Below are 16,108 nucleotides of genomic sequence, written 5' to 3'. Positions count from 1 at the left end.
ATAACTGAACGAGTAGGCAATTTTATCATGCAAAAATACAATGTGAGCAGCAGTCCTCTGCAAGTTACTGAGTTGCATGCAACATCACTATTTTACTATCATGACATCGACAGACAAAATAACCCAAAATATAGATATAGCTCAGCTGTTAGATCATATCTACTGAGATTTAAAACGAGTGATGACTGAGAAGGTTAGATGCAACAAAAGGTTTTCTTTATCATGTGCAATGTAAAAACGTCTCCCCTTCTCCGTCTCCTATGTGCTCTTACTTGAGTAAACATCTCAGTTAATTTCATTCTGCTTAACCATCCAGGAAGCGGAGAAACACAAGTTTATTGACTGCTGCTGTAATCAGAGCAGCGTGCAACACAGCCAATCAGCAGCATGTTTGATAGAGAGATGTCTTATAGCTTTAATCACAGAGAGGACAAAGTTCTGAGGACAGAAGAAGATTACCAGAGACTGTACGGAGCCATGACATTCAAACGTTGTCTCCTCATAAAGTGAACAGCCGGTGGGTCGGTGACATTATTGATTTATCCACCAAAGAGCCATTTCAGAGGCGGACAGAGGGCTTTAAGTTAAAGAATGATAACGCAGAGCATCAGATAGAGAGAGATTGTTTTTCATTTGTGTTATTGATGAACTAATCATGCTGACCGGCCTAATCAGAGCATCATTTCAAAGCCTGTTTGTTCTTGGCGGTTGGAAATCAATCTTCCTCTCTCTCTCTCTCTCTCTCTCTCTCTCTCTCAAGTGAATTATTATCTGTGTTCAGTTGTCCTTCCTCCTCTTTATTTCTGTATATGTGTTTTTCTCACTTGCAAATGGGAAGTCTTCCAGTTCACATTCGTTCTTCTGACACTGTTTCCGCTCTTAAGACACATTTTTACCGACTTGCCTTTTTGCCTGACAATTAATTATATTTATTTATTTGCAAAATTTTTGATATTTCTCTGTTGTGTAACCACTTGATTTTAAGTTTATTAAGCAGTTTCACCTGTCCTACCTTATGGTTCTAAATGATTAATCTGTAAATGTATTTTATATGGTATTTTAATTGTGTGCTTGTATTTTTATGTTTTTATTTCTTGAGATGTTGTAATTGTATTGACCTGCAGCCTATGGAAAGCACTTTCTACTCCAAGTTTGAAAAGTGCTATACAAATAAAATTCTATTCAGAACAGATATTATATTTAATAGAGTATTAATACCCAGAGTATTAATCCCTATGACTATGGGGAGCCCTTGATTTTTCCTCCAGTGGCAGGTTGGATAGGCGAAACTTGAGGATAGAGCAAATAACTGGAAGGAAGATTAAGGACCATGTCTGAATTTAACAATAAGTTCTTAAATTCTACAGTGGAATTATTAACACTTGTAGAGGTGACATTGTGTAATTTCTGTTTTAGTGCATAACCAATAAATCCCACATCATTTTAAGAGCGGTGTATAATAACTTTTCTTAGCATCACCAGCTTTATCATTCGTTAATTCAGGACCTTTGTCTGCACGTTGCCAGTTCATCATGCCGATGCTTAAGACCAAAATGTTTAGAATGTAGCCGATACAAGCTTGTGAAGTTCACCAATAAACGTAAAGGGGGAATGCGCGATAGATTTAGTGTTGCATAACCAAGCAGCAACTACCGGTTAAAAGTTGTATTCTCTATACTGACCATCAGGGGGCGACTCCTCTGATTGCAAAAAGAAGTCCGATTGTATAGAAGTCTATGAGAAAATGACCCTACTTCTCTCTTGATTTATTCCCTCAGTAAACATTGTAAACATGAGTTTATGGTCTCAATCTCTAGTTTCAAGTTTTCTTCAATACAGCATGATGTTCATTTAGTAAATTATGGTCTATTCAGAGTCAAATAGACGTAAAGCTGAGTATGCTTTAGGACGGGGCTACTATGATTGTCTACTATGCAAAAGGAACCAATCTTTTAGTAGCTTAGGAAGGATAAGCTAAGAAGTGAGCCTCTGTATTCTCTGAAAATACTGTGTGTGAGTGAATGAAAAAATGTTGTGATATTTCAGTAAACTAATGTTACCATACATTCTCAGATCACTACTCTACTAATACTACAGTGTAAAATAATCTGTTACAATGCATTAAAAATATTACTCTAGTAAATCTCTCTTAACATATATTTAAAGAACCAAAAGTAAAAGTAGTAATTATGCAGATTAATATACATACAATTATTGAATTACAATTATTGATTGATAAAATAGCTACAGTACAAAGTTTCCCTCTGAGATAAAGTGGGGTAGGAGTAGAAAATGGATATACTAAACTTCAAGTACTTCATCATTGTACAGTAATTGAATAAATTATTTGGCTGCATTCCACACCTGCAATTTTTTTTCAACTTTAATCAATGTGATGTAATGTAATGTAACAATAACAACAAATAAACACAACATTTCTTAGTTTCAGAACAAACCAAATTTGACAAACTCAGAGTGAGAAGGGTTTGTGCAAACACACTGCGTTATTCATCTGTGCTTAGTCACTAAGAGGTTAATAATATGTGGTTTACTTAAAAAAATTGATTAATGTAACTGTCAAATTTGGGTTGATGCTGAGACAAATTGTACTGTCCTGGGGCCTTCAGTGGCCCCAAAAGCCTCTATGTTGACTGTTACAGGCAGCAGTGAGCCAACCGCACAAAACTGGTTCATCTGGCCGTGACTGAGCCCTCATTTCTCCACAGATTATGTATTACTAATTGGTGTGACGCATTTAAAATTCTTCTGATTGGCTGAAAATTATCCCCTAATTAGCATTGGCTAATTAGTCAGCCTCGGCCAATAGCCTTGTACTCTGCTATTGACGAACACATCATCAATCACACACGCTCACAGTGCTACTTTGTTTTAATGAGCCTTTCTTTATTAAATCAAATAATTCAATAAACACTGAGGGGTCTTGTTTGCTCTGGAAAAGGCAAAGCAAAAAAAATAAAAAAAATAAAAAAATAAAAAGAGAGAGAGAGAGCTGCTGCCTTAAAAACATAGCTCCATTCATCATTACGGGAGTGTCGACTTAACATCGCGGAGCATCCATCAGCCTATCAGCAGCCGTCTAATGAGCATCAGGCCACTTCATCAGCTTCAACACAATCTGCCCTCTCATTCATCTCAGAGGCAGGAGGCCTGTCTGTTAATGTCAGCTATGATGAGCACCACACACCTAAACACACACACACACACACACACACACACACACACACACACACACACACTGACATAGAGTTAACCGTGAACACGTATCTCACGTAGTCTTATCTGTTGATGGAATTGGTGAGAATGTCCTGGGAAAATGATTTATTCATTCATTAAGTGAATAAAAACTAGCGTTGACATCAGCTTTGCTTCCAGACTACCCGATGCAAATGGTGCCACACGCAGACCGGTTGTGGACTGATTTGTGTGTTGTTCTGCCCAACCACGGCTCATTTGAACACGTGTAGTGTGTCACGTTCAAAGACAATTGACATCTGAGACGATTCTTAACACCTCAGCTCAAAGACGAGCACTTTGGATTTTCTTTCGTCTTGTTTTGCCTCGTTTAACAACTTTCTCAGACATATGAAGCGAAAACTGCGAAATAGTTGATATTCAAGGTTAAACAATTACTAATAGATATTGTATGACACTTCCCCAGTTGATTACTAACATAAGGGCAATTCTTTTTTTTGTTTTACAACTATTCTGAAATATCATGTTTAAATATGTGATGAGGCATTATCTTTTTTAAATATGTACTGATTTGCCTACATTTTAAGATCAGAATTCTGATCATTGGATAAAGCCAGGTTCAAAATGATTCTTGTTTCATTTTGTTGACGTATTAGAGTCGAAGGTATTACAGAGGGAATTTTGGATATCTCTTTTCATAAATCAGAAAATGTTTTCAACAGAGAGCATTTCCATATCTGCCCTGTATTTTTAGGATTATGTGCTGTATAAATCAGGCTATGAATGATATATGATCAAAACTACTCTGTTTTAGCCTTCAGGATACAGATAGGAATGCACATGTAAAGTTTGGTGTATGTAATAGATATCACCATTAAACTTCACCAGTTAATTACCTACAATTAGACAATTATATTTTGTATTAGTTTTCTAAAATGTTTTGTTTAAATATGCAAAAATAGCATTACCTAATACTAACTTTTCAAAATCTACAGACGCAATAAGACAAAATGGTGAAACAAACTCCTTAATGTGTGGTGTGGATGTTTTCTTTCCACTAGTCTGAAAGAAGACATGTTATGGAAGCAAAATCACACAGGTGCATGAAAAAAAAAAAATTTTGCTCGGTGTTTGTCAGTTCTGCTCTCCATTGCCTCCATGTCTGCTGCTGCCTCCGCTGTTGCTGAATCAAATCACATTCCAAAGCCCCACCTCCATCCCAGCATCCATCTGCAGGCTCTGACTGCATCTTTCTCTGGAGGGGAGGAGGGGTTATTACTGTCATTCCCAAAGCTCTGCTGCGATGGACTTGGTGTTAGCATCAATTATAAAATATGTGTGTATTATCTCTGTTGCTAACATGTAGCGCGTACTGTAAGCAGTTAACACCGGTATGAATCTCGGGCCTTACTCCTGGAACGGTTCTGGTTTCCGGCCCATTTACAGCCCTGATACCTTCCGCAGCGTTGGTGTGTGTCTGCGTAGGCTCATTATCGCTCTTGTCACAGGGGAGGTGAGACGGGAGAGAGAGAAGTCGTTGAAACCCACAGAAAGATTAATCCACCCCTCTGCCCTCCCTCCGTTTCTCAAACCTTTTCTCCGTCTCTGCTTCAGTCTCTCCCTTTCCCTCCCATTTCAGTCACACACATTCTGTAACTGCTTCGCTCTCTCACTCCCCCAATTATCCACCGGCCGTCTCTGAGGATCTTCAACGATGCTACAGATGAGGAATTACCCCTGTTGCCAAGTTGCCTGCTAAATGTCACCTGGCACCTATACTGCTCGGCCGTCCATTTAAACACACACACACACACACACACACACACACACATGCTTAACAGGACCATCGGGCTACTATGGTAACAGCTGGATTTGATGTTGTTCGTTGCCGGATTATGAGTTATGAACAAGATGCTGGAGGTTACGGCCCTGATAAGACAAAGGGGCACCACACTTACTTTATGTTTCCCGAACAAACTGCTTTTTTTGCGGTATGCTGCATCTGTTATTGCATCTACTCTCTTTTTTGTTGCTGCAAGGCAACCACTAAACTAAACCAATATGTTTGAATTGATGGAAACAACTTATCATAAACCTCAAGTACTGCATTAATTTGCATCCTGCTGTTTTCTGTTCAGATCATATTAACTACGGTTGGTAAAGTCATACAGCTCAGGGTATCCAGCAAAAGTCACCACAGTGAGAAAAAACGCTCATAACCTTTTCTGCTCGGAGTTGAATTTTTTTCAACTTGAGACATTCAGGGCTCTCAACATTGCGTACACAGCGGTAAAACATGAGGCGCTCTGCAACGCAAAAGGTGTTACGCCCCATGGAAATAAAGGAAAACTGTACTCGATTTCACAACCTAGACAGCAAGATAGGTGTAGACAAAAAATGTTTTACTAGCAGAGGTTTGGTACACGGGCAAGCAGACAGTTCAGGCAAACAAATTAGGCAGGGATGAGGCAAAACATGAACATTAGGAAATAACACTGGACAGCTAGACACAGAGGTACTAAGACAAACAGGCACAGAGACAGGGTAACACAGGGGGTACATCCCAAGTCTCTTAAATTGCCTCCTCGATTCCCTCACTTGCTTCGTTTCCTTGCGTCTTAGTCCCGCCCACCAGGGATGCATGGAGAGACGCAAGGAAACCAATCGAGGAGAGAGGAAACGAGGAAATGTGTTTTAAGAGACACGTGAAGTGACGTCTGTTTCTGATGATGCCGGCCGCTGATCACAGCTGATCCACTGTCAGTCGGCTTTAACAGCTGGAGAGACTTTTGATTTTGTGTCTGCACACATGATCACTGTACCAATATTAATAATGAAACAAAGTAATCATCACTGTACTAATATTAATAATGAAACAAAGTAATCATCACTGTACTAATATTAATAATGACACAAAGTAATCATCCCTGTACTAATATTAATGACACAAAGTAATCATCACTGTACTAATATTAATAATGACACAAAGTTATCATCACTGTAGTAATATTAATAATGAAACACAGTAATCATCACTGTAGTAATATTAATAATGAAACAGTAATCATCACTGTACTAATATTAATAATGACACAAAGTCATCATCACTGTACTAATATTAATAATGACACAAAGTCATCATCACTGTAGTAATATTAATAATGAAACAAAGTTATCATCACTGTAGTAATATTAATAATGAAACACAGTAATCATCACTGTATTAATATTAATAATGAAACAGTAATCATCACTGTACTAATATTAATAATGACACAAAGTAATCATCACTGTACTAATATTAATAATGACACAAAGTAATCATCACTGTACTAATATTAATAATGACACAAAGTAATCATCACTGTACTAATATTAATAATGACACAAAGTCATCATCACTGCCAGAGTAGAAATGTATTTCTATCTGCAGCCTGTTACCTGTTTAACAAACTGCACTGAGTATTTATACTGTGTTCTGTGTATTTATACTGTGTTCTGTGTATTTATACTGTGTTCTGTGTATTCATACTGTGTTCGGTGTATTTATACTGTGTTCTGTGTATTTATACTGTGTTCTGTGTATTTATACTGTGTTCTGAGTATTTATACTGTGTTCTGTGTATTTATACTGTGTTCTGAGTATTTATACTGTGTTCTGTGTATTTATACTGTGTTCTGAGTATTTATACTGTGTTCTGTGTATTTATACTGTGTTCTGTGTATTTATACTGTGTTCTGTGTATTTAAACTGTGTTCTGTGTATTTATACTGTGTTCTGTGTATTTATACTTAGTTTTGTGTATTTATACTGTGTTCTGTGTATTTATACTTAGTTCTTAGTATTTATACTATGTTCTTAGTATTGTATGTTTTACTGTGTTCTGTGTCCTACTCATAAGCGCAGCGCACCGATTTCTACCGGCGAAATGCGTTTGTCTTATTTATTAATTATTAACGTCTGTATGTTTTGAAATTTGGATTGTGATGTCATTATTAAATAATCCAGAATATGATTATGTTTTCTCCTAAACACTGGAATTAATTTATTAGGCTCAATGTTTCGGGGTAAATTGGAATTACATAACTCATCAACCTGACACTCAGGAATTATCAGCCTCATATGAATGAATGGAAATGAAGATAAATGATGTAAAAAGTGTTTCAACTGACAGACAGACAAACTCTCCAACTCTTTAACTCTCTCTGACTTTAATCCATTCAGTGTGTGATCTGTCATCACTCTGGTATTAAACTCCAGTGATGATGATTATATCAGATCAATACGATCGGCTGCAGCGTCCAATCAGATAACAGATGAACAATGAGGGGGCGTGTCGGCCCTCACAACACTTCCTGAAAGGATGATCTCGTGCATCCTCGCTCATGGCTCCTCGGAGATCCCTCCTCGCTCCTCGCTCCTCGCTCCTCAGAGCCGAAATAGCCGTTTCTCAATAAGTGAACTTCTCTGTACTTGTGTCCTCGTGAACTTGTGAAACGTCATCTAGCGCGGCCCAAGTACTGTTCCAAAACACAAGTTCATTCAGCCAAGTACGGTCCAGATACCCGGAAGTGTCCTTGCTCCGCCCATTATATCGGGGATGCATCGGAGTAGACTTGTGTGGACTTTGGACAGCCAAGTATCCCAGAATGCATTTCACCAGCAAACAAGAGACGACAGTGGCGGAGACGGCTCACAACTGTCAGTTATCATTGTCTAAATACTGCTGTTGTTGTGTAATGGAATTTAGTTTTAACATTTTTTTAAGCGAGAATGTAGTTGTTAAGACTTAAGATATGCGGTCGATTTATCCAGATAGAGCCTGTTAGAAAAAAGCGCCGACGTTTGTCGGAGATATGAGAGGACCAGAGAGGAGACCGGGCGGTGGTGCTCATGTAGCCCGCTGACAGCAGCCTTATCTCGGCAAGGCCTCTCCAGATGTGCCGCTGGCTCCGGTGTCTCTGTGGTTGTGGTTGCAGATGTAACACAAAATATATACATATTAATATTTTAATATTTTCTAAATGAAAACGAAAAAAGGCAGGGTTGTGTTTTATATCATATTTCGTTTTATTGTCAATATATATGACTGAAGATAACCGGAGTAGGCGGGACCGACGAGCTGAGTTGGTGACGTTGTGACGTTGGTGACGTCATCAAGTTCGCTGCTGTTCAGATTGCAAAATGACCGTACTGCGTCCTCCCGTCCTCGGGAGTTTGTACTCCCGAGTCGAACTATCCAAGTCTGAACTTGCAAGTTTGCAAGTCCACACTTGACCATACTTGGTATTGAGAAACGGCCCTTGGAACGGCCGGAAATATGGCGGCGCAGAACGACTTCCGGTTCAAGCGATGATCAAGGAGCGATGATGGAGGAGCGATGATCGAGGAGCGATGATGGAGGAGCGATGATCGAGGAGCGATGATCGAGGAGCGAGGAAACGACAAATAAGAGACTTGGCATGTACCGGGGTTTAAATACACTGGGGAGGTGTAGGAGATTAGACACAGGTGGATTCAATCAGGGACGGGAAAACACACAAAGACAGGAAGTGAAGTGATCTGAAATGAGAGGAGAGGTGAGTAACACAAAATAAAACAGGGAAATACTGATGTAGACAGAATTTAAGCTGCATTAATCAATATTTTATTATTAAAAATCAGCTACGTGTAGTTTAAAGGGGATCAATGGTAGTCTGAGCCGGAACCAGATGCTTTAAACATTAAGGGTTTTATTTTTTAAACCTGGGGGGAGTTTGAGGACATCATCTCAGTTGTGGGCATCATGGGAGCTTTCTTTTCCATTAACGGCTACTGTATGCATTATTTTTCAAGCCATTTGAGATAATGGAATGCTTAATCCGTACATCATTTGTGAAAAAGATGATAATAGACAAGGGAGAAACATATGTAGAGCCTTTACCCTGTTGTGTATCTTATTGTTCTCCAACTGTATTCATCACACTGAAACCATTACTCAACAATTGTTGAGGACGACTTGAGAAATAACTTCATTGAAACCTGTTTTTGTTAAGCTTTGCTTGAGTACAGTTCACAGACTGAAGGTTTAGCCAAACAAATCTGCTACATTTGAATTTAAATGATCAAACAATCTGGTCTACCGTCCAGTCAGAGAGACTGAGGGGAAATGTCATAAAGTTGAAGGTATTTTAATAACCTTTACGATTCTTGGTTTTTGAGAAAAAAAAACAAGGCTGGAGCCCAAGTGATTTAAACTTGTTCTGCCCCCAAGTGGCAGAAAAACAAAACAAAAATAAAGGACGAAGGCTTCTTTACAGCAGAATCACTGACACATTAATACAGACAGAGTTAAAATGTATATAGCATGAGCCAATGCAACATATCACAGCAATTATTAATGAGTGAATACAAATCAAACAATGCAAAACAAAAGGACAGAATAAAATCATTCAGATGCAAGACATACCTCTCTTAAACTGTGGATCAGCACACACCAGGTTTTTTTGTTTATATTGGAGGAAGTATAATTTTTTGTTCTTGGGTCAGGCCTTTGAATCCACCCACTCGACCAAGTTCGAGTCGAATAACATTGGGACAATGAACAGCTTCTTTTTAAGTGGCATCTTTGTTGGCATATTACATTTCCTCTTCTCTGCTTCAACTGCCACCTCTTTACAATATATTGTGAATCTTCAACCTTTACAAGTAATCTAAAATATTTACACAAATCCTCCCAGGATAGATGCCGGGTCTATATGGGAGTTTTACCCCGACATGTCTGAATTGGTAAATCAATGCCTTATCCTTTGCGTTTTGGATGCTGAATAATAATTTTGAATGTGATATGACCCTCGTCATTAACAACATTAATTTATGTACACAACATGTCTTCTCAATATTATCCGACATCGTAGGCTGGCAACTCTTTTAACTTTCTCCGCAGCACTCTTAAAACACCAGAACAAAGTATGTAGCCATGGCAACAAATCACCTTTTGAATTAAAATGACACCCCATTCTGGTAGATAAATTGGTCTCTAGTGATTGGTTGGGGAAAATTGAACCCCACCCAGCACCCATGGAAATTGACTCGAGTGGAGGCTACAACATCCATTTCCACTGAACCATAAATGATAGCAATTATGGCATTTTTTTTCAGTATTTGTTGTAGAAATGAAATTGCTGGTTTTGACACAAAACAATCTCATAATTTCAAAAATCAAAATTTGCGCTGAGCGGTAAAAGTACACAGAACTTAATTTAGGGCTGATTTTCTTCAATGACCTGTTTGATTACATACTAACATAATGGATCTTCTATTTATTTATAGCAGCAGTATTTCTTTGGTCGATGACAGCCACATCATATCAACTCTCTGTGATGTCTCCATGGTAGATTTTTGAGGTTCAAAAGCCCAGCTTCTCCACCTAGTCTCTGCCCTAGTGACCCAAAATACACTGACAGCAACCCTGCAGATGCTTTTTGACAAAGATAAATGAACAGAGTGTCTCTCCCCCTGTACACTAAAATAACAAGCCGACAGACCTGAATCCAATCTGTCTGAACTGTATTCACTTGTGTTTAATTTATCCAGCATCGCCCAGGAGCACGTACTGATGCGATCAAGTCCAAGCGTAACAGAATGACGATGGGTTTAAAGGCTGTGGGTTTTTTAAGAGCTCTAAAGTTTCAGAACTAGTATTCAGGGAGACAAGGACGCTGGATGAGTGCAGCTCTCATGAAGATTCTGTTTGACATCGCACTGCTGATTTACTAGAATCCAGTGTTTTATTTAAGAATCAGACTGGATCGGGCTTCAGCAGCTTAGTGAGACAAAAATCAAGGGATAATAATGTGGGGGGGTCGTTTTAAATCTTCTTAAAAAGCTTGACAGGTTGGCATGTTGTGGATTTAATCCAACTGGTTTCTGGACTACTTCGTAGTGGTAATGCTGGGGGATTAGGTGTGGACTCAAAATCCACAATTGTAGCTGGTGCGAGGTTTTGACATAGTCATTGTGATGATGATAAGAGCATTCGTCCGGTCTAAATGCCCAATGACGCCAAATTGTACTTACCCCAAAAGTCTGGACTTGGAGGTGAAATGACCTTGGGCTAGTGCCACGACTGATGGCTTATATATGGCTTGTTAAACAGCAGCAGTGGCCCACCTATGCTGGTTTCTGCACTGTGTTTTTAAGGTAAAATGAGACGCAGCATGAATAGAAAGCAATATGAACAACCTCACATTTGAGTCATTCACAGAAAACACTTAAATTATCATTGAGATTTTGTTATGCTTACTTTGTTATTCCGATAAATTACCTCAAATATAAATGAACCAATTTTGTCATTAAATCATAATGTAATGAAGCCGCTGCTTTCTTTGTGTCCCTGTTGTGACTAATGGTGTTCAAACGACCAATTCATGTGGGTAGAATCTGATAACGTAGGAGACCGAGGGAGCACGAGGAGACTGAGAGACTCGTGGTGTTACCGCCACTAATGAGACACGACACACTGCAGCTACATTGCTGTTTGTGTACGTGTGTGTGTTGCAACATTTGACCTATCCCGTTTAAAGCCAAAGCGAAGGGACTCCAGATTTCCAGAAAGGACTGCAGACCACACACACACACACACACACACACACACACACACACACACACACACACACACACACACACACACACACACACACACACACACACACACACACGCACACACACACACACACACACAAACAGACAAAGAAACAGTGTGGCAGGTTGGCAGCAGTACACAGAGGGTTGAGGATCAGTGTTTGATCCACACTGACCTTTAGTTTGGATCCAAGTCGCCTCTCTCCTCCTGCTAATCCTGCCATATCCCTCTTCTCCTCCCCTCGATCCATCATTCTGCTTCTTTTCTCTCTCATATAAACCATTTGGTTTATGGTTCAAGTAAAGAAACAGCGACATGCCATGATTTGTTGTGGTCATTTGGGTTCAAGGCTAACTTTAGATTCAACTCCGATAATAAGATGACCCCCTGATTTCCAACACCTCTCTCTGGATAAAGAATTTGCATTTGCAATTAAACACACGTTTTTGTTGGTAAAAGTTTCCTTGAGACACTATTTCTCAAAGAATAAGAATGCCCTTGAAGCCAAACATGAAAATGTCCAATAAAGCGTAATGTAGTATGTCCTACATTTGAATGACATGTAGTGTTACAGTGCTTTGAGTGGTCGGAAGACAAGACCCTATACAAGTACAAGTCCATTTTACCATTTACCAAAGTATGTTGTGTAGAACGAGGCGGCAACCTCCAGTTCTGCCAAGTGAAGCCAATTTCGTAAGTATATTAAAACTTGCATTGTCTCTACCGACCAAAACGGGGGCGTCTCCTCCGGTGGCAAAAATAAGTCAGATTGTATGCAGGTCTATCAGGAAATCTCTAGTTTCATGTCTTCTTCAATACAGCATGAGGTTCATTTTGTATATTATGGTCCATTTAGAGTCAGTGGAACATAACGGTGACCAAAATCACAGAACTTGTGGCTTAAAAAAGGCAGTCCCAAACCAATGTGTGACATCACAATGGCTACGTCCACTTCTTATATACGGTTTATGATGGCCCTACTAGCAGAGGTGAAATGCTGCCTTTTATCTATTTGTAGCACGTGGCCAGCCATTACCCAATGCACCTAATGTCACAGGCTACGTTTTGCCGGTTTGAATACATAAATGTCTACTCTTTCAGTATAATACGACCCCCCACTCTGCGCCACTCTCTCAGGGGGCTCAGTCTAAACACAGGGATCAGCCGTTAGCCCCGTCTGTCTCACTGCCCCCGGCTTCATCTAATCACTGGAACTCTACTGAGTCAGCGTAGCCCCAAGCGAGACTAACAGTGCACCACTGTCACAAACTGAGTATACACACCTGCTCTTTGTATTCATTTAAATGTTTGATGAGCAAGGGTTTTTGTTTTTTGTGTATTTTGTGTGTTTGTGTGTGTGCACTGCATGTATGAAAGCTTTTGAGTAAAATTCACGTGGGAGAGTATGCTCTGTGTGTGCGTAACAATACTGTTAATCAGAGCGTAGGTGAATAGATGAGCCATTTATTGATTTAGATATTGAATCATCAAGGGCTCCATGTAGTGTGCTAATAAATGCATGTTTTCACACAGTCGCTGCATTGCAAACACTCTTCATCATCCACGCAGGAACAACAGGGAGCTGAGCAAAAAAACACAAAGAATAAACATGATTGTTGGAACTAAACTCCTCTCATCCGTCTGTTTCATTTAATTGCATTCTTTTTAATTCAAGTACAGTTTAGTGGTTAAAATGGAAGCGATCTAACATTGCTTATGCATCCTAACCCCAAGAATAAACCTGAGAAAACCCATCAAAGAGATTCTTTGGCTAAAGTGTTTCAGTCGGTCTTGGATTTTAATGTTGGGGTTGGATTCTGTATTTTTTAATACACCTGAATCTGTTCCTGTGATCATATGTAATCCTACCGGCTTTACAGTCTGCTGGATGTGGGAAATATATGAGCAGGAAATAAAATAAAAGATGAACTCAAAGAGGCAGAGTGGGGTGAGTCTGATGCTTTACAGTTGGAATTGGGTTGTGTGTTCCAGAATTGTTCCTCCCTATGCTAAATTCAAGTTTTCTAATACTGATATGTTCCACAACATAAAAAAATCCCCAGTCTCCAGAATTATGTGAGAATGCAACATGTTTATGTTATGGCCATCAGTGTTCATTATTTCAACTTTGTTATTTTGAGGAATCATGTCGCGTTCATATTTGGAATGGCAGACGTCTCCAATTAACACAATACCCATGAACCTCTGCTGCTGTTTCTATGGAGAAGAAGCTAATCAGAGGTGTATCGTATTCAGAATGCTTTGTCGCTGTGGGGAAAAAAATTACACCATGCTGTAATCAAATTCATCAAAAACTTGTCCCAGATTACAGGTTGTTATACTTAAAAAAAAAAGTCTGCAGAGAGAATTTCTACATTGCTGATTAGATGTTTCATTAAAAATGTTTGCACATATTATCCCTTTATTTATTAGTGAATGTACCAGACTGTTTATAAGCAGTTGATGTATTCACCCTGACATCATTATTGGTGTGTTGGCTACGGTTTAAAGCCTTGGATTTGTAATGGTCTGTCTCTGAACACATTTGCTGTCTCTTGAACTCAGACTCATTCATTCCTCAACAAGAATAGCTAATGCATCATTCATTTGATGGAACTACCTGTACAAGTTATCAGCATTAACTTTGATGTGATTTGATTTTTCAACCTTTGTATTGTAATAGTTCACATACTAACATTGCAAGTATAGATATACTGTATATATATATATATATATACTGTCGCAGAATATGAAAAAAGACAATTTATATTTTTCTTTAATCTTACACACTGTATGACCTGATTACTTGATTGGTCTTTCTGGTGCATGTTAAAATTATTATTTTCCTTTTTGAAGCTGTGCATTCTCCTGCAAACATTTCAGAATAAAAGCCTAGTGTTGACAGTTGAAGACATTCGGTCCACAGAAAGGTGGTAAATGGCTTTAATTTTCAGTTCAAAATAAATACATACTTTTTGTTTCTTGTCTGTGACATGTTCTACAGATATAGACATCAAAACTGTAGTCATTTTGCTGGTATGAAATTAATATATTGTCAAAATCTTTTGCTATGGACACCACACAGCCCACGGAAAAACACAGTTATCACAGATTTGTCACTTTGTGATGCCAGAGAGCACATCTGAGATGTTGCAGTAAGTGAAATCACCAAGAGGTGGTTGCTCTGGAAAATGGACTAAAGTGGAGTAAATGTTGGATTACAAGGTTCCAGCTGTCATTGTATTAGTGTAAAAACTCAATCAATTTACACATATGTGAAAATCTTTTCTCTGACTTGTATGTGAAAATTTCACATAAACGGACTTGAACAGGTTGAAACCACCGCCGACACCAGCTAATCCCTTTTAGCTAAACCTTGAGGAGGCCAGAGAAAAATGAACATCCTCCTGACCTTTGTGTCTGCCTCTCTCTTGTATTTTTCCCACATCATGCACAAAAGGAATTCACACAGACACACAGATGCACATAGTACATGCATTCAGAAACACATTGCAGACCCCAAACGCCCCTATTAGTTCTCTGGGGCCTGTACTCGGCTGTCTGTTGTGTGCACTGGGCTAATGAGAACTAGTGGCAATGTAAGAGCAGTAGATGTGTTCAGGAAGTCAGTGGGGGACCAACAACAAATTTCTGCCCAGGGGGCCCAGGAAGTAATCAGAACATGACCACTGGCATAATCTGCTGTGAGACTAGAGGGCTAAACACCTGTTTTGTTCTTCAGTGGAATTTGTTAGGGTGCTTTCACACCTGATTTTGGTTCATTTGGTTGGGTTGGTCCATACTGACTTTTTTTTTACAAACAAACCAAAAAGAGTAAACATGAATAAGTGATGTCTTCCTGCATCCTCAGCCAGCATCAGGACCCACACAGGGGAAATCAAAAACCAGTGACTGACAGTAGGTCACACTGTACTATTTTTTGATGTGTATATTTATGTTCTTTGGAGTCACAAAGAGCTCAGGAATATAAAAGAAATAGTATTAGACAGCAAATCAAGTGTATGCTATAAACAAGTAGAACAGGTAGAGACAGAATTAAAAAAGAGGCATTTTGTAGAGCAATATTCCTTAAGGTATACACTTTTTAATGAGCCTAGTCGCAGAGTAGGATGGGAGCACAGGAGGCTTCATTACCATTGTTCCCAAATAATTGACATGCATATAAATCCATCTGCTGTTCAGGAAGCAATTAATAATCTATATATTCACTCACTGTATATATGAAGTTATGCTTCTGAAATCATGCTAAA

This window comes from Anoplopoma fimbria, chromosome 1 (assembly GCF_027596085.1).
Source record: "Anoplopoma fimbria isolate UVic2021 breed Golden Eagle Sablefish chromosome 1, Afim_UVic_2022, whole genome shotgun sequence".
Taxonomy (NCBI): domain Eukaryota; kingdom Metazoa; phylum Chordata; class Actinopteri; order Perciformes; family Anoplopomatidae; genus Anoplopoma; species Anoplopoma fimbria.
The sequence above is the reverse complement of the archived record's forward strand: the minus strand, read 5'-3'. Positions refer to the sequence as shown.